This window comes from Crinia signifera, chromosome 3 (assembly GCF_055691185.1).
Source record: "Crinia signifera chromosome 3, ASM5569118v1, whole genome shotgun sequence".
Taxonomy (NCBI): domain Eukaryota; kingdom Metazoa; phylum Chordata; class Amphibia; order Anura; family Myobatrachidae; genus Crinia; species Crinia signifera.
In genome coordinates this window covers 52,579,958-52,598,759 of record NC_139219.1, presented here as the reverse complement: position 1 = coordinate 52,598,759, position 18,802 = coordinate 52,579,958, and the positions used below count along the sequence as shown (strand labels likewise).

General features: G+C 43.4%; 1 pseudogene; it reads left to right on the top strand.

Annotated features, from left to right (window-relative positions):
- On the top strand, positions 1-507 carry LOC146062488 (ubiquitin-conjugating enzyme E2 N pseudogene; annotated as a pseudogene).
- The last annotated feature ends 18,295 nt before the right edge of the window (positions 508-18,802 follow it).

Below are 18,802 nucleotides of genomic sequence, written 5' to 3'. Positions count from 1 at the left end.
ACCCAGCGCTTAATGGCAGAGCTAGTACCTGGAATAAAAGCTGAGCCAGATGACTGCAATGCATGTTATTTCCATGTTGTAATTGCTGGTTCACAGTATTCACCCTTTGAAGGAGGGACTTTTAAACATGAATTATTCCTTCCTGAAGAGTTCCCAATGGTAGCTCCCAAAGTACGCTTCATGACCAAAATATATCACCCCAATGTAGACAAGTTGGGAAGGATATGTTTAGATATTTTGAAAGATAAATGGTCTCCAGCTCTTCAGATCCGTACAGTGCTTCTGTCAATTCAGGCTTTGTTAAGCGCACCCTACCTAGATGATCCATTAGCAAATGATGTAGCCGAGCAGTGGAAGACAAATGAAGCCCAAGCCATAGAACCAGCCAGAGCGTGGACTAGGCTGTATGCTACGAATAACGTGTAAATTCATCTTGACCCGCCCTCCCTAAGTGGGCATCACTTTTCTGTTCTGCCAAGACCTCTTCCTTTTTTGTTTGCATTTAATGGACACAGTATTAAAAAATCCAAAATAATAAAGGCCAGACATGGTCAGTCTTTGGTGATTAAATGCACATTAGCAAATCTGTGGTGAAATGTAATAGGACGAGAGATTCAGAAAGTGAGAGATTTGGTAAGAAATCTCCAGTTTTTTTTAAAGCGGCAATCATTTACATGGCAAAACCAGTTTGATTTTGCAGTGTAAATGATTGCCGCTTTAAAAAAAAACTGGAGATTTCTTACCAAATCTCTCACTTTCTGAATCTCTCGTCCTATTACATTTCACCCCTAATGTCTTGTCCTAACTCACTGTTGTTCCGCATGAGCAGGGGCTGTAGATTTATCATTAGCATGTTCTGCAATGTTCCAGATGGCAAGAGCCCCATATTTCTCCTCCATTTTTGGCATTGTGGTTTCAGTTGAAGCACTGTAAATGGAGATAATCTAGGTTAGTCGCAGTCTGAATTTATCATATATTTTTTTCTTTCCTCTTTAATTAGTTTGGGACCCACCCTTCTATTGTTCTGTTATTATGTTGTCTGGAAGCAGCTAACTTGCACTTTAGAATATTTGCCCCATAGCCTACCACTTTACATTAAGTAGACGGAAAAGCTTGATTTGAAGAAACCATGAAAAATAATCAGGAATCCGTTATGAACCCCACCCAACTATGACTAATCTCCTTTCTTTCGAGTGTTAAACCTTCCGAAGCTTGTGACGATTTTGTATGGCTTGTCTTGAAAATCTATAAATCTTATGTTTTAGTAAAAAAAAAAAAATTTGTTATTCTAAAAAACAAAAAACACCTAAATAACCTTCACCAAACACCGTGGACAGGCTGGCCGCGTCCTCCATCCGGTCCCAATGACGTCAGCGTCCGGCGATGCACACCCGCCGGTGTGCCAGAGCATCAGACCGGTAACCAGGCAACCTGTCAGAATGCAATCGGACCATACACAAACATTAAAATGTGACCAGCATTGACATACTTTATACATCAATGTATCTTCTGTATCAATCAATTCAACCATAATTATTAAGTAACTAGAGTGCAGATAAAGTTGCAGGCTCTTAGTAACATAGAAACTATTTAAGTAGTGTTACTACACAATAGAAACAGTTTGACTAAAGAAAGCAATTAAAACTGCAGTTCTCATTTAACCCATACGGTACTACAGTATTTAAACTGTGAATCCAATAAGTTTCATGTTGCAGCAACTTGTTGCAATCTCCACCTCTAATATTAGCCGGGACATGATCCATTAATTTATATCTCAGTGTTGCTAAACCATGATCGAATTCCCTGAAATGTCTAGGGACAGGTTGTTCCACATGACCACTTTTGCCCTCCAATGCCAATTGGACCGTAGAGCGATGCACTGTCATGCGCTCTTTAAATTGGCGTGTGGTCTTCCCCACATAGAGGAGACCACACGGGCAGTGGATGATATAAACTACAAAAGAAGAGCTGCATGAAAATACATAGTGGATAGGAATCCTGGCTCCAGTCCCCCATTTCCATAAAAACTACAGGTCGTGCAATTGATGCACTTATAACAGTCCGGTTTTTTAGTCAGAAAATTAGGTTGACCTGCTGGTGAAAAATTAGAAATATCGTTGCATGCCAGCAGATCTTTAAGATTCCGTTGGTGTTGAAAACAGGGCAGTAATGTATTATGGGCAAACCCCTTTAATTCAAGATCTCTTGTGATCATGGCCATAACATTTTAGCTGTTTTAGCAATCTGGTTACTGGAGGAGGTAAATTTCTGTACGAAGGGGATTTTATTAATGGACTCAGATGGAGTTTTAGCTTTAAGAGTATCTGTGCGGGGAATGGCCAATACTTTAATTTTGGCCTTTTGGAGATCTTTCATGTCATATCCCCTACAGAGAAATTTGATGATCATATTGTCAATCTCCCTCTCTGTTTCCTGTGGGTCATCACAAATGCCTTCGTAACTGGGAGAACGGTATCGTCGTCCTGCTGCAGAATAAATTTGGAACCAACAAGATGCTTTTCTGATGATATTGTTTGATGGATAAGTACCTGCCTGTATTTCTCAACATTGAGGACACCTTTAATCCTGACCAAATCCCCAACTCAATTTGTTCAAATGCAGACCCAAACTTGCAAGGAACCTCCACCATGCTGCACTGTTGCCTGCAGACACTCATTAATGTACTGCCCTCCAGCCCCTCGGCCATATATTCCAAATTTTGGAGAGCACCCGCTGCTATTTTTGCTGCACTCCTGTTTCTATGTTTTCGTGCATAGTTGAGTTGCTTGGCCTTGTTTCCACGTTTACGGTATGACTTTTTGGCTGCAATACTTCCATGAAGACCACTTCTGACCAGGGTTGCAATGCTCTCTGCCAGTTCTGAGCTGAGGGCACTGCTGGACTCCTGATTTCGAAGGGAAGTAAGCATGATGTGATGCACTAAGGGCCCCATTCAGACCTGCTCGCTAGGCTTTTTACGCCGCCTAGGGAGCAGGTTAACGCCGTCGTACGCATTCCGCCCTCCCCAGTGGCTGATCCCAACTGCAGGGCTGAGAACGGATGTTTGCCCGTACACATCTGTTCTCATACGGCCGCACCGAGAAGAAATCATTCAATAGTTACTTACTATCGAATGATTTATCCTGCTGTGACCGGTGCTGCTTCTCCTGCTGTGACCGGTACTCGTATTGGTGCGATTTTTGGACAGACGCTGACGTCATGCACCTGGCCCACCCAGCGTTTCTATGGACATGCCCACCATTTTTGTGGGCACACCCATGAAAGGCGGGGGGTCCACCCTGGAACACCCAAGGCCTGTCACTCAGGCTGTGACCGCCTTGGCAAAGGGAAAAGTTGCCGAAGGTGCTCTCAGCCAGGGCCTACATATGCGCATTGGCGGCAACGCTCATGTGCAGAACCACACCATCGGCGGATGGGCCTCATATTATATAATGTTACCCGTTGCTTTGTACTTCTTCAAAAGAGCTTAAATAGCACATCTTGAAACCCAAGTCAGCTGTAAAGCAGCCCATACACGTCCCGATGCGGGCGTGCGTTGTAGGCTGCAATAGCAGGGATCACATTGCATTGCATTGCATGTGCATGCGTTGTGCATGCAATGCGATGCAATTTGATGAAACCTAAGTACAAAAAGTATGTGCAAGCACATACTTTTTGTACTGTGCGATGAGGTGCGCGGGAGCGCGCACCTCAAAGCACACATCGGCTCAGCACGCTTAGCAGCGTGTATGGGCAGCTTAAGATCTTTGCCTAGGAGAGACTTTGCTGATGCAGTATAACTACTTTGCGTGTTGTTGCTGTGCTCAGATTTGCCAAGGTGTGTTAAGCCCCGTAAACACGGAGCGACCGTGCCATTATACTTATAAACTATTGTGGCCCGTGCCCTAACATTGGTGGCCAGTGCCCTTAAACATAAACATTGGTGGCCGGTGCACTAACATTTGTGGCCAGTGGCCTTTCATTGACAGTACTGAAATAAAAGCATTGGTGGCCAAAGGCATTCATACAGCAGACACGTCTGCTCCACAAAGCAGCTCCTCCGGTTCAATGGGTTTCACTTTCGTATTTGCGCCGGGTGGGGAGTGTCCTGGGGTGAGCGGCAGGCTCAGGGGAATATCGCTCATGTCATTCGTCTCTCGTTCACACTGAACGACGGCATGAGCGCTATCTTGCGGACTGAGCTGCATGTCAGGCCAACATCAATATCGTTAACGGTGTGCGAGAGTGTGCATCGTTAACGATATTCGATATATCGTTAACGATATTGAGCATACACACATAGCAATATTGTGCAAGGTATCGTTCATGAAGCTCTTTCTGAAAGATATCTTGCAGAATATATTTTAGTGTGTATGGGCCAAAACTTTTGCACAGTACTGTATACTGTATATCTTTTAAATGTCATGGACAATCAAAGACAGAATAGTATTTGGTATGTTTCCCCTGCATTGTATTTACAAAGCTGCTTCCATGGGGCTCTGGGCCTGATTCAGACCTAATTGCTCGGCTGAGATTTTGCAGCCCGGAGATTATTGACGGACTGCAAATGCGCGCGGTACACAGCGCGAATGTGCGAACCATCAATGTGATCACAGCCAGTGTTGGCTATGTTGTCGTTAGCTCCATAGATGTGCTCCATGAAGCCCTGGCTGAAAACCGGCAGCCATATTGTTAACCCCCTTAGAATTACTTTCTGTAGATAATTAGTGTAGCGTTTAACTCGCGTAGTGTAATGAGATGCACATACAGCAGTGCCCTTACACAAGTGTAAACTATGCGGTCGTTAGCTCCATAGATGTGGGCTCCAATGAAGCCCTGGCTGAAACCCGGTAGCCATTTTGTTAACCCCTTCGGTACTCGAGTCTGGCCTGCTCATACTGTATGTCATTCATACTGTAGCATCAATCTGTGTTTAACCAGTGTAGCGTAATGAGACATGCGGACAGCAGTGCCCTTACACAAGTGTAAACGATGTGGTTGTTAGCTCTATATATGTGGGCTCCCATGAAGCCCTGGCTGCAACCTGGTCGCCATTTTGTTAATGTAAGTCTGGCCTGCTACAGTACGTACTTTGACCATACGTACTTACCTATCCCGATAGCCCATTATAAATAGCAGAATGTAATTAATAGTATTTTCATAGAAAAATGTCTATTTAACATACTGTACAGTACAATATTGTCAAGTAAAGAAGTTCTTGCGCTATATATTGCATTTCAGTGGACACTTCACGCACGTGCAATACGAATTATTTCACTACATTAGACATCTGACACATGCACAGTGGCGATTTTAAAAAGTGACATCTGGTGGATGATCGCTGGTACTGCACTCATCCAGTAATGCCATAAGCCATGCTGTGCGACTTATTGCGCTGCCATGTGACTAGGCGCACTGTGTTGAGTTTTCGGGACAAACCCCATAGGTAGCAAAGATGACAGTGGCTCAGTATGTATTTATTCAACAAGAATGACCTTCTGTGTTTTCTGATGTGTTGCGGTATCTTGGTCCTCCAGCAAGCTTCTTAAAAAAAGCCCTCAGCAGTGCTATTTACAATCATTCATTATGGCACATGCACAGGTAGGAGAGTCCACATATGCAAAATTAACTGAGATGCTTTTATCCACAGAAAGTAATTCTTGTTGAATAATTACTGTACATACAGATGGAACCACCAATATCTTTGCTACCTATACTGTATGTTTGTGCAGGTATGGATGCATATACCCACTTTTATCATTCTTTTATATAACCCACAGTAAGCAGTATGGAGAAGCAACATCATCCAAACTTCCTTCATAAATAACAGAAAATTTATATATATTTTTTTTCAAAGCTGACAATTGAAAATAAACTTTTAACACCTTTATAGTAGATCCCCAGAGTTGGTCTAGTACAGGGACGTGCAGTCAGGGGAGGCAGGCTGTCATAATGATGTGAATAATAAAAAGAAGATATTTATATATCTTCTTTTATTATTTTCATCATTTCTACCTCTCCCCCTGCCTCCTACCATCTTACACTGCTGCATGTGAGGGTGGGAGGCAGCGGGAGAGGTGCCTCCCGCTGTTAACATTAAAACACCGGGCAGCGGGGGCGGGTAGGGGAGGGCAGGGGGCAGGGTGCAGCAATGGGCTGTAAAAGCCCATTGAAAATGAATGGGTAAGCGGTACTCATACTGGTGCCGCAATGACAGGGGCACCAGTATAAATGCACGCCCCCAGATGTGATTGGGTCAGCGGATCCAGTGATGGATCCGCTGTCCAATCACACACATGCAGGGCCCACCTGGATAGGATGCAGCAGCGCGACAGCGTGGAGTCCGGCGCCGCTGTCACCGCCGAGGAGAGGTGAGTCCGCCGGGGGAGGGGGCGCATGTACGCCCTGCTGCCTGTGCCCGGCCGCTGCATATACCATATACCATGGGTCCCGTGCGGGGAGATCAGTGCCTCCGTCACTGGTCTAGTATGTTTACAAATTACTGCATGTATATTGTAGGTAATGTTAGATATACATTTATTATTGTTCACTTACTGTATATTGATCTATCCATCGTCATACAATCTGCCAGTCATAGCATGAAATGATAGAATATTAATTATCTTTATAAGCATGAATATAAGCAATGAAATGTAAAAACACAATTGGCAGACCTTCAGTGAAGTTGAGACAGATTCAAAATGTTTCTTATAAAAAAAAAAAAAAAATTAAGCAGATACAATAATGTGCATACTTAATTAAGCAGTTAATACAGTACATATATTAAAATATATAGTTATTACTTGTATGAGTATAGAACCGGTGAGTAAAACATATGATGTAATCACTTTAGAATTCAGTGAAAGTTGGTCTGAACTCTGAGCCTTTCCATCTTTGTCATTGTTGTTACTAACGGAGAGTTCAAGCTAAGCACAATTGTACAGACTCCAAACACTTCTGTTATTTCCCATATTTATTCACCACATTATTATAAAACAACACAGACACTCCTAAAAACAACTAATATCACATTATCACATTCTCCACAGCTAAAAATGTGTTACAATACAGAAGAAAAGAAACGGCCACACAGGGATGTACTATACAAGTCATATACAGAAAGGAACAGGAGCTTGGGTGTTCGGCGCCCCCTTGCAAACTATACATTTGCGCCCTCCCATACTTTACAAAGAGACAGCGTTGCTGAAGGTGAAAAAAAAGTGTATAATGCCCAGACATTTTGGTACCCTGTGCCCAAAAAGGAATTGTTGCCCCCACTCACACACACACACACACACTCACTAAATACAGGCATAGTGCATACTGCATCAGGTACAGCCTCTTGAACACACTGTGCCACAAACCGTAATGGTTACACAAACCGTAATGCCAGTTACACATTATTCCTCACACTGTAATGCCCATTACATATTATTCCTCACACCATAATGCCAATTACACATTATGCCACACACCATCATGCCTATGACGCACACTTTAATGCCTATTACATATTATACCGCTCAGGTTCAGCCTTGAGAAAGCCGTATGTGAAACGCATGTTGGCCCAATGAACGCGCTGTAAAAATGTGTTAGATAGACCTAACAATTACTAGCCTGTTGTATGTTGTGATTACTGCCGTGAAGGCTCTATTTGTATTCAGACAGACAATAGATACTGACAAGCAGAATGGACACAACCAATACATTGTAATTGGCTAATGTTATCCAGTTCCGTCCAGTCCAGCACTGGCGAGAGAGATGGACCCTGAGAAAACCTGCAGCCACCGCTGTTTTAGGGCTGAGAACCCAACCGCATATTAACTGTTTTTTTTTTTAAATGCGGTAATAACAGGAAGAATTACACTACCAATAAATATAGTTGCCTAGGTCTACCAAGTATCTAATGTGTTATAATAAGGGACAACACTAGCATTTAAGAGTAAATAGGTACGTTATTTGATAATAGCAAAACAGCAATATCCTGAATATACAGTGTAACCTTTGATACAGCGCTTCCTTATAAATCTCAAAAAAGTAACATACTAAAGTGAAACATCATTAAAATATAAAATATTGTTATAACCTCTGAAGGGAACACTCTATCACATATGCTGCTTTCTGTATAAACAACTGACCAATTATACTGTTCTGTTATAACTATAACACCTAATAAATATATTTGTCTGGATTCGGTATGAAATACAGACGGTCAAAACAATGTGCAAACCTGCAGTGAAAACTACACACCTGTAGGGGATAAAGCTATGAAGTACAGTATTATCACCTTCTTACAAATATAAATCATCCCACTTTTGAGCTGATAGTAAGAACCTAAGTGCCAGTATCTATTAAAGCACCATAAATAACAATTAAGGGTACTTGTTTCCTAGCACGGCGCCCGTCGGGTTCCATTAGTTAAGGTATGCGATCGGACCCAATCTGACCCGATCTTAGGGTTTTAAGAGCTTCCTATACAATTTTAACATCGCGTCGCATCGCATGCCATTACAATGGCATGCGATGCGACGCGATTACACCCGATTTTACATTGTACAGGCACCCTGATGGGTAATTACTATGTTAAAAGTACCCCCAGACCCGATTTTTAATTGTACAGCCACCCTGATGGGTGATTACTATGTTAAATGCACCCCCATTGTTAATGCCACACCCACTATCAACGCCAACCCGAAGCGTGGCGAGCGCAGCGAGCCCGCAAGGGGCGGCGGTACGCGTCCTCCGACCTTTTCATACCCCCACTATCCACGGGGACACAGAATACATGTGAAGTTATCCGCGTCCCCTCGCGGGTCTCGCTGCACTCGCCACGATTCGGGCTCGGTGGCTCGCTGCGCTCGCCACACTATATAAAAGCATCTCCACGCCGACGTGGATAGTGGGGGGTATGAAAAGGTCGTAGGACACGTACCACCACCCCACGAGGGCTCGCTGCTCTCGGCACGCTTCGGGTTGGCGTTCATAGTGGCGGTGGCGTTAACAATGGAGGTGCCTATAACATAGTAATCACCCATTAGAGATCATGTATAATTAAAAAATTATTTTGATCGCATCACATCGCATGCGATCTGGTCGCATGCGATGCGATCGATGCGATCGAAACAATGGCATAAGATTAAAATCGTGGGCGCCGTGCTAGGAAACAAATACCCAATTAAGCATTACAGCTTCATTTCTGCACAAACAACAGCAGATGAAAAAAAAATCTTTCAAAAGGCCCATGTACCTTCAAGAGAAATAGCTGCTGAGCATTAGCAGTTTAATACTGCACAAAGAGCAGCAAAATCATTTAAATCTTGAAGATATCTAAAACCTGAGTTTCTTAACACAAACTGGTACATAGTACATTTCTGTACAAAAAGTAGCAGAATTACAACAGACCTTGAAAAGCCCATACATTTCCAGGAAACATAGCTGCCGAGCATTAGCAGTTCATGACTGCACAAAGAGCAGCAAAATTATTTAATCCTGAGACTTATTTAAAAGCTGAGTCTATAATATAAATTGGTGCATCGAATATTGGCGACTTAGACTGTATGTCCCCCTTATAACTTTGGTAACATATCCTCAACAATTTGACCTGTATATGGGGCATTAATCTATATACTAAAAGCAGAATTGAGCAGCTCCAACAGAATGGTATTGAAATAGAGGAACTGGACAGAATTCACACTGCCAGACAACCCATGCCATTCGTATCTATATATACTTATTAAAATTAAAAATAAAATCTTTAACGAAGGAGAACCATAACTGCACTCATATATGATATATCCATTAAAACACAATGGAATAAGGAAATAAATACACAAACAGCATGTGCATCTTTTACAAAAATGTATTGTTTATTGTGTATCTTAATAGTTGAAGTGGTGTATATTTCACTTATGGTAAACAGTTTTATCCAAGTTCAAATTAAAAGGTACATTTTATCCTGAATTTATTTCTATATTCCTTTCTATCCGTGCGCCAGCAAAAAGGAACAATCCTTTTCCTCTTCTTCTTTTCTTGTATTATACCACACACCATAACGACAATTAAATATTATACCACACACCGGAATGCCTATTACATATTATGCTGCACACCATAATGCCTATTATATATTATGCCACACATTGTAATGCCTATTACATATTATGTTACATGCTCATTGGCAGGTGTTTCTTGCTCAATGCCAGGGGTTACATGCTTGTTGCCATGGGAAATTACATGTTTGTTACCAAGGAAAGTTACATGGTCGATGCCCAGGGATTTCTTGCTTGATGCTAGGGTTTATATGCTCGGTGCCATAGGGGGTTACATGATCATTGCCATTGGGAATTACATGCTTGTTGCCACAGGGGATAACATGCTCATTGCCAGTGGGAGTTACATGCTCGTTGCACAGGGGGATTAAGATATCTAAAAGCTGAGTTTCTTAACACAAACTGGTACATAGTACATTTCTGTACAAAAAGTAGCAGAATTACAACAGACCTTGAAAAGTCCATACATTTCCAGGAAATGGAGATGGCCATAGGAGATTACTCGTAGCCTGGGGCTGCAGGTGCACAGTGTGCCAACACTCCCAGCAATCACACTTCCAGGTAGTTGGCGTTTCCATGGAAATTGCCCAGTAACGTGGGCGCCAGGGGCAGGCAGGGTATTTATAGTGAAACTTGGGACACTATTCACACATGCCAATGAGGAAGCTGGGATGCTGGGACCCAGAGAAACACTTTGAGCTGAGCCACTTTTGAGTTATAATTTGTGCCGCTGGAAGTTCCATCATATGCATTCCTGAGACTTACATATGGATATATTTTACACTGTCAAGATTCTCCATTGTATTTTAAATCTGCGGGTTACTATTGTGGACAACCCCTAAAGCACCTCCAACTGAGGACAGAAAGCATCCAGACTTATGCTGGGTACACACCAGGACGACTAGGGCCCGATCCCATCAATCTAGATCCAATTCCGACTGATTGGATGTAGATTGTGTGGTAGATTGTGTGGTAATTGGGCCCTTTTTAGTCCTGTTTTGATCCGATTCTGATCGGATGCGGTCGTTATTCAGATCCTGGAAACGACCATACACCCGGGTGCGGGTCGCCATCAGATCAGTACCGCTCACGGTGCACATCGTGAGCAGGTCGTGCGCTCCGCGTCATCGCGAGCGCACGGGTCGGACAAGACACTGACGACCTGCTCACAATGTGCATCATGAGCAGGTTGTCCTGGTGTGTACCCTACATTAATCATTATCTGGTAAACTATTGCTGCTAGATATTACAATACCTTGGAGTAAGTTCTAGTCCATTATAAATACAGCAATATGAAAAGTGCCTATTTTTAATTAATCTCTTTTGTTATGGCTGAACTTTGCACCTAATAAGGATTTAATAAGTGGATTTACAAATTTTACCTTTTTTTTTTAAATATAAAAAAAGCCTATTGTGACAGAGGGCCTTATGCTAGTTCACTTTCTGACAAAATCCTTCTTAGATGGACAAAACCATGTGCACTGCAGGGGGGGCAGATGTAAAATGTACAGAGAGAATTAGATTTGGGTGACTTATTTTGTTTCTGTGCAGGGAAAATACTGGCTGCTTTATTTGTACACTGCAATATAGATCTCACTTTGAAGTTAAATCCCCACCCAAATCTAATTTTATCTGCACATGTTACACCTGCAGTGCACATGGTTTTGTCCATCTAAGAAGGATTTTGTCAGAAAGAGTGAACTAGAATAAGGCCCAGAATCACATATAGTGAGGGAAGGCAGGTATAGTTCACCCATATTTCTTACATATGTTTTAAAAAAAAAAAAAAAGCCAGGAGATTTGCTGGTTCTGTTGTGAGCTGTTGGGTTCTTTCTAAGAACTGGTATAGAGTCCTAGGGTTGGATGGTTGAAGAGAGGGAGTGTCCACCATCCATTAAACCCAGTTCGGGTCTTTGGGCTGTTAGCCTCGGGATGCAGTTAATTTCCCGGCGGTCGGGATCCCGGCGGTCGGAATCCCGACACTGGAATCCCGACCGCCGAAATCCCGAAACTTTCTCCCTCCGTGGGTGTCCACGACACCCATAGAGGGAGAATAAAATAGCGTGCCGAGCGTAGCGAGGCACCGGGCCCGCTGCGTGGCGAGCGCAGCGAGCCCGCAAGGGGGGGCGATCCATGTCCCCCCCTTGTCGGGATTTCGGCGGTCGGGATTCCAGTGTCGGGATTCCGACCGCCGGGAAATCATATCGGTTCCGTTAGCCTCACAGAAGTAACTCCAGCTGTGGGGGCTTTGTGAAAAGGCTGCATTTACAGTATGTTATATAATCACATCAAACACATGAAATACACATGGGAAAAGGAGACAAAATTCTCTATGTGCGAGATGACCTGCTACCTCTAGAAAACTACGAACTCTGACTGGTATGCTTCTGCTATTGTTTTCTGGTGAGTTAGGAGATTATCCTGTGTTTAGTTAGAGCCAGACTTTAAAGGATTTATTTTGATGTTTTGTTTCTGTTTTGTTTGATTCACTAATAAAACTGGTTGAGACCAGTTACATCCAAGTACTGGAGTGATTTGTGACCTCTCATCTGCTGCACCTTACTAGAGATGGGCAAAACGGATCATTAAGCTGAGCCGGGTTCCGCCGGATCTCTCGGTGGAAAGATACGGATCTTTTAGGCAGACCCTCGGCTCGCTTTGAAAAAAAAAAAGGGGGAATATACATGACCGAGTAAAAACACTGCTCGATGGCTGGGTGCAGAATCACCATCGTCTGCACCGATGGCCATCCCTGGCAGCAGCAGCTAATCTTTCTATCACTTGTAGTCACAGCACTGTACTCAGTCTCCAGAGGTAGTACATCTCAGCTGCCACAGGTGGCAGCACTGAGAAAAGGAAAATGCATTGTAATGGAAAACGAAACTGAACCGGATCACCTTTTTGGGATCGGCGGCGCACTCGTTCTTGAAAGGGATCCGTTCAAAATATCCGGTTCGTTCGCGAACGACCCATCTCTACACCTTACCATCTGCCCCAGGGGATGGTATTTGTTCCCCCTGACCCTCTTACACTATGGGGGTTATCCTGATTTAATCGGTTCCCCCGTGCGTTAGCAAGGGGGGACCAATGTTTATCGTCTGCGCATGCGCGTTATGCGCTTGTGCAGAGGCTTGGTGCAAGCGTGCATTGGTTCACCGTCCTGCTTGCACCCAGCAGTGCAGGTGGGGGCATGGGGCTGCCGCGGGGGGCACAGCAGGTTCGGGGGGGGGGGTGGGCAGCTGAGGTCAGCAGATGTATGCTTCCCGCACAGGGTGCACGCAGATCTGAGACACCACAGAGGAGTCTTGGGTGTGCGATCGCTGGAGAAATCATTAGATGGTCGCTAAGCATCGAATGGGGGGGCGGGGGGCTGCCGTGCGGGTGGTAGGTGGTGTCTGGGGGTGGTGGTGTCCACCAGATTAAAGTCCTATGTATGTTTAGATACAACCATCCTACATTGTTTTTTTTTTTTTACAGCCATTGCTGGAATATTTATATTTCCTTGTTGCATGAGCTTTTCAATTGCGGCCAATGGTAAGACTTCAGGCTGGACTGGTTGCAGATTTTAAAACTATGATGAGACTTTCTGCCCTTCCTGCAGCCATCGCAAGCATGATACATCATAACTTTAGGTACTAAAATCACATTACCCAGTCTTTTTGCGGGATGAAATGTGTTTGTAATTGAATAGCACTGGGTGTTACAGCTCAAGGCTATCTGCTTAGGGTAAGCCCTGCAAATAATTATATCTGCCCCATAGAGTACAGTTGCAGTTAACTCTCCTACCAACCAGGGTTATGGAGCTGAGACCCAGCAATTTCCTGAATCACATGTCTGTGCGCGGCATAAATCTGTGGGAGCGCAATAGAGAAAGAAGTTGGGCAGATTGGGAAAAAAGAGTGACGGCCCTGCTCGTGGGTGCTTACTCCCTAAGGCAGGAGTTCTCAAATAAATTTGTTCAGGAACCGCATCAGACAATAAAAATTCTTAAATTAGAATGTTTTTTACTTTATTGGCCATGTATACTTGCATATACTAGGAATTTGACTTGGATTGCTGTGCAACAGCCAGTTTGGTAGAGTTAAACAGTGACAGATATACAAACACATACAGGTATACGCTAGAAGTACCCTGGGGGATAGACGCAGGGAACACATACCCGCTGAGCTGCACAGCGCCTAGGCAGCCATTAACCTTACAATAAAAATTTAATAGAAACATTTACAGGTTGAGTATCCCTTATCAAAAATGACCAGAATTATTTTGGATTATTTTGTATCTCTGAGTATTTTTGTATTTCAAAGAGTATCTTGCATTTACAGTATGTTATATAATCACATAAAACACATGAAATACACATAAAAATATTTTATTTGTGCATGAAACAAGGTTCAAAACATGTAACAAAGTTTGTGTACATACTGCATTTAGTGCCAGTTACATATCATGTCCTCAGGAGTGCCAGTTACATGTCAAATCCCCAGTAATGCTAGTTACATATCATGTCTCCAGTAGTGCAAGTTACATATCATGCCCCCAGTAGTGCCCATTACAGATGTCCCCAGTAGTGCTAGTTACATATCGTTCCCCCAGTAGTGCCAGTTACCGATGTCACCAGTAGTGCCAGTTACCATCATCCCCAGAAGTGCCAGTTACATATCATGTTCCCAATAGTGCCAGTTACAGATCATGCCCCCAGTAGTGCCAGTTACATATCATGTCCCTAGTAGTGCCAGTTACATATCATGTCCCCCAGTAGTGCCAGTTACATATCATGTCCCCCAGTAGTGCCAGTTACATATCATGTCCCCCAGTAGTGCCAGTTACATATCATGCCCCCAGTAGTGCTAGTTACATATCATGCCCCCAGTAGTGCCCATTGCAGATGTCCCCAGTAGTGCCAGTTACATATCAAGCCCCCAGTAGTGCCAGTTACCGATGTCACCAGTAGTGCCAGTTACCATCATCCCCAGAAGTGCCAGTTACATATCATGTTCCCAATAGTGCCAGTTACCGAGGTTTTTAGTACTGCTAGTTACCAATGTCCCCAGTAGTGCCAGTTACATAATATGTCCCCAGTAGTGCCCATTACAGATGTCCCCAGTAGTGCCAGTTACATATCATGCCCCCAGTAGTGCCAGTTACCGATGTCACCAGTAGTGCCAGTTACCATAGTCCCCAGAAGTGCCAGTTACATATCATGTTCCCATCAGCGGTGTCTTATCATATAACCTTACAATAAAAAATTGATAGAAACATTTACAGGTTGAGTATCCCTTATGAAAAATGCTCAGGACCAGAATTATGGATTATTTTGTATCTCTGAATATTTTTGTATTTCAAAGAGGTATCTTGCATTTACAGTATGTTATATAATCACATCAAACACATGAAATACACACAAAAATATTTTATTTGTGCATGAAACAAGGTTTCAAAACATGAAACAAAGTTTGTGTACATACTGCATTTAGTGCCAGTTACATATCATGTCCTCAGGAGTGCCAGTTACATGTCAAATCCCCAGTAATGCTAGTTACATATCATGTCTCCAGTAGTGCAAGTTACATATCATGCCCCCAGTAGTGCCCATTACAGATGTCCCCAGTAGTGCTAGTTACATATCGTGCCCCCAGTAGTGCCAGTTACATATCATGCCCCCAGTAGTGCCCCTTACAGATGTCCCCAGTAGTGCCAGTTACATATCATGCCCCCAGTAGTGCCAGTTACCGATGTCACCAGTAGTGCCAGTTACCATCATCCCCAGAAGTGCCAGTTACATATCATGTTCCCAATAGTGCCAGTTACCGATGTCCTTAGTAGTGCTAGTTACCAATGTCTCCAGTAGTGCTAGTTACATATCATGTCCCCAGTATTGCCAGTTATATATCATGGCCCCAGCAGTGCCAGTTAAAGATCATGGCCCCAGTAGTACCAGTTAGATATCATTCCCCCAGTAGTGCCAGTTACATATCATGCCCCCAGGTGTGCCAGTTACATATCATGCCCCCAGTAGTGCCCATTACAGATGTCCCCAGTAGTGCCAGTTTCCGATGTCACCAGTAGTGCCAGTTACCATCGTCCCCAGAAGTGCCAGTTACATATCATGTTCCCAATAGTGCCAGTTACCGATGTCCTTAGTAGTGCTAGTTACCAATGTCCCCAGTAGTGCCAGTTACATATCATGTCCCCAGTATTGCCAGTTACATATCATGGCCCCAGTAGTGCCAGTTACAGATCATGGCCCCAGTAGTGCCAGTTACATATCATGCCCCCAGTAGTGCCAGGTACATATCATGTTCCCAATAGTGCCAGTTACCGATGTTTTTAGTACTGCTAGTTACCAATGTCCCCAGTAGTGCCAGTTACATAATATGTCCCCCAGTAGTGCCCATTACAGATGTCCCCAGTAGTGCCAGTTACATATCATGCCCCCAGTAGTGCCAGTTACTGATGTCACCAGTAGTGCCAGTTACCATCATCCCCAGAAGTGCCAGTTACATATCATGTTCCCAACAGTGCCAGTTACAGATCATGGCCCCAGTAGGGCCAGTTACATATCATGCCCCCAGTAGTGCCAGTTACATATCATGCCCCCAGTAGTGCCCATTACAGATGTCCCCAGTAGTGCTAGTTACATATCATGCCCCCAGTAGTGCCAGTTACCGATGTCACCAGTAGTGCCAGTTACCATCGTCCCCAGAAGTGCCAGTTACATATCATGTTCCCAATAGTGCCAGTTACCGATGTTTTTAGTACTGCTAGTTACCAATGTCCCCAGTAGTGCCAGTTACATAATATGTCCCCAGTAGTGCCCATTACAGATGTCCCCAGTAGTGCTTTTTAGCAACATAAAAAAGGTAAATTTTGGAGACTGGTTTTCTGAATAATTTGGATAACGGATATCTGGATAAGGGATATTCAGCCTGTATCATGAAATATAATTCAGCCACTGCTGTAGCTGTAAAACACAGTGTATTTCTTTGTTTAATTATATTACCCTGCATCATCCACTCTCATATCTAGAAGTCATGGCACAAGACCTATGAAGATACGGGACTGTTATATTTCCACTGTGGACTGTGACTGTTTTTGTTTTGACTTTGATGATTACTAGAGATGAGGTTGGATAACACTTGCAGTTCCACCAGACTACTGCCTACTCCAATTGATGTAATTAAAAGTGATCTTTCATCCAAGCAGTGTAATTGCTTAGGTGCTCAGAATGAGGAACGCAGAGACGGCTGCTGAGCACGATTCACTGTTTTACTTATAAAACAGTTAAATTGTAATCTGACTGCTGGGTGCAACCTCCTCATCCCAGTGACACCTTAATATGAACAGTAAACTGCTATGCTAAAAAGAAAGATATTGTCATTGTCATATCCTTTCCATTTGTAAACATGGTTATAATTTATAATACAGGCAGTTTGGCAACTTAAATTATTTTTATACAATGTAATCCAACTTTTATTGTCAATGTGAAGTTTCTTCTGATACAGTATGTTATTAATGGAAACTATAGGAAATTCTGAGCCAGAAGTGGAAAGCCAATCAGCTTCTTCCTGTCATTTTTCAAACCCAGCCTGTAACATGGTAGTTAGGAGCTGATTGGCTGGCCGTTTATCACTCTCCGTTTTATCACTTTTTGATACATTTGTCCCTCTATCTTTAATGATGTTTGGCAGTTGTGCCACAGTCCTACAATGTTATGAGCCATAATCCCGTTTTGTTAAAACATAGAAATGTTCATGAAGATTAGTAGTAATAAAAAACGATTTGGTATTGCATGCAACCAACTTTGGTTTTGCCTTTCATTTGCACTAAAAACACTATGAATTTGTGAACTTCTTGGAGTAGATCATCTAAACAATTTAAAGTAAAGCAAAGGTGAATTCCATCAATCTGCAAGTCTTGTTCCTCTGTCACCGGTCATGTACCAAAACAGATAGAGGGGCTCTTTACATTATGGGCGGTATTTAATGTGAATACTGGCGACGTGCAGCGAATCCTGTTTAGGATTGGCTGCACATTCGCCACTGGTCGCCGCGTTCCGGAGCCTCGCCGGCTTCGGTATTCAACGAGTCAGGGGCTCGCTGCCCTGACCGGCGAATTTGAGCTCCTGCGGCGGACGCCGCAGGGAGCCTGAGGACGGCGGCAGGCAGGGAGATGGAAGTCTCCCTGCCTGCCCCAGAACGTTTGTGGGGGGGAGGTGGGCTCCCCGGGTGCCAGGCAGCACAGGCTGCCCCCCGGGGGTGCCAGCAGGGGACCGGGTATATTCACTACACCCGATCATGCATATGTAATGATCGGGTGAAGTGAATATATGAATATCTAATGAGCGGCTCGGCTCCGGCCCCCTGCTGGCTGGTCTGTGCAAAAAAAAATATATATATTTTTAAAAAGTAAATATATGTTCATGTGCTTACAGCACATGAATAAAAATAGCATGCCCCTCCTCAGAATAAAATTCCAGATTTTTTTACACCAATTGTAAAAAACAAAATACTTTATTTTAAAAGTTCACCTTCCACTTCACCATAAAATGATAGCGATTGCTACTCGGTGAATCATGGCGAAAAAAACCTTGAAATGTATTCGCCATCTGGTCATTGAATAGGGTGATTCACCGTTTTAGTCAGAAATTCGCCTTACAGCACAAAATCGCCATAAAAACCTGGTGAATCAGCCTCATTGAATACCGCCCTATGAGTCTTGATAGCTTCAATACACTGAGAATAAGTAATGCATAT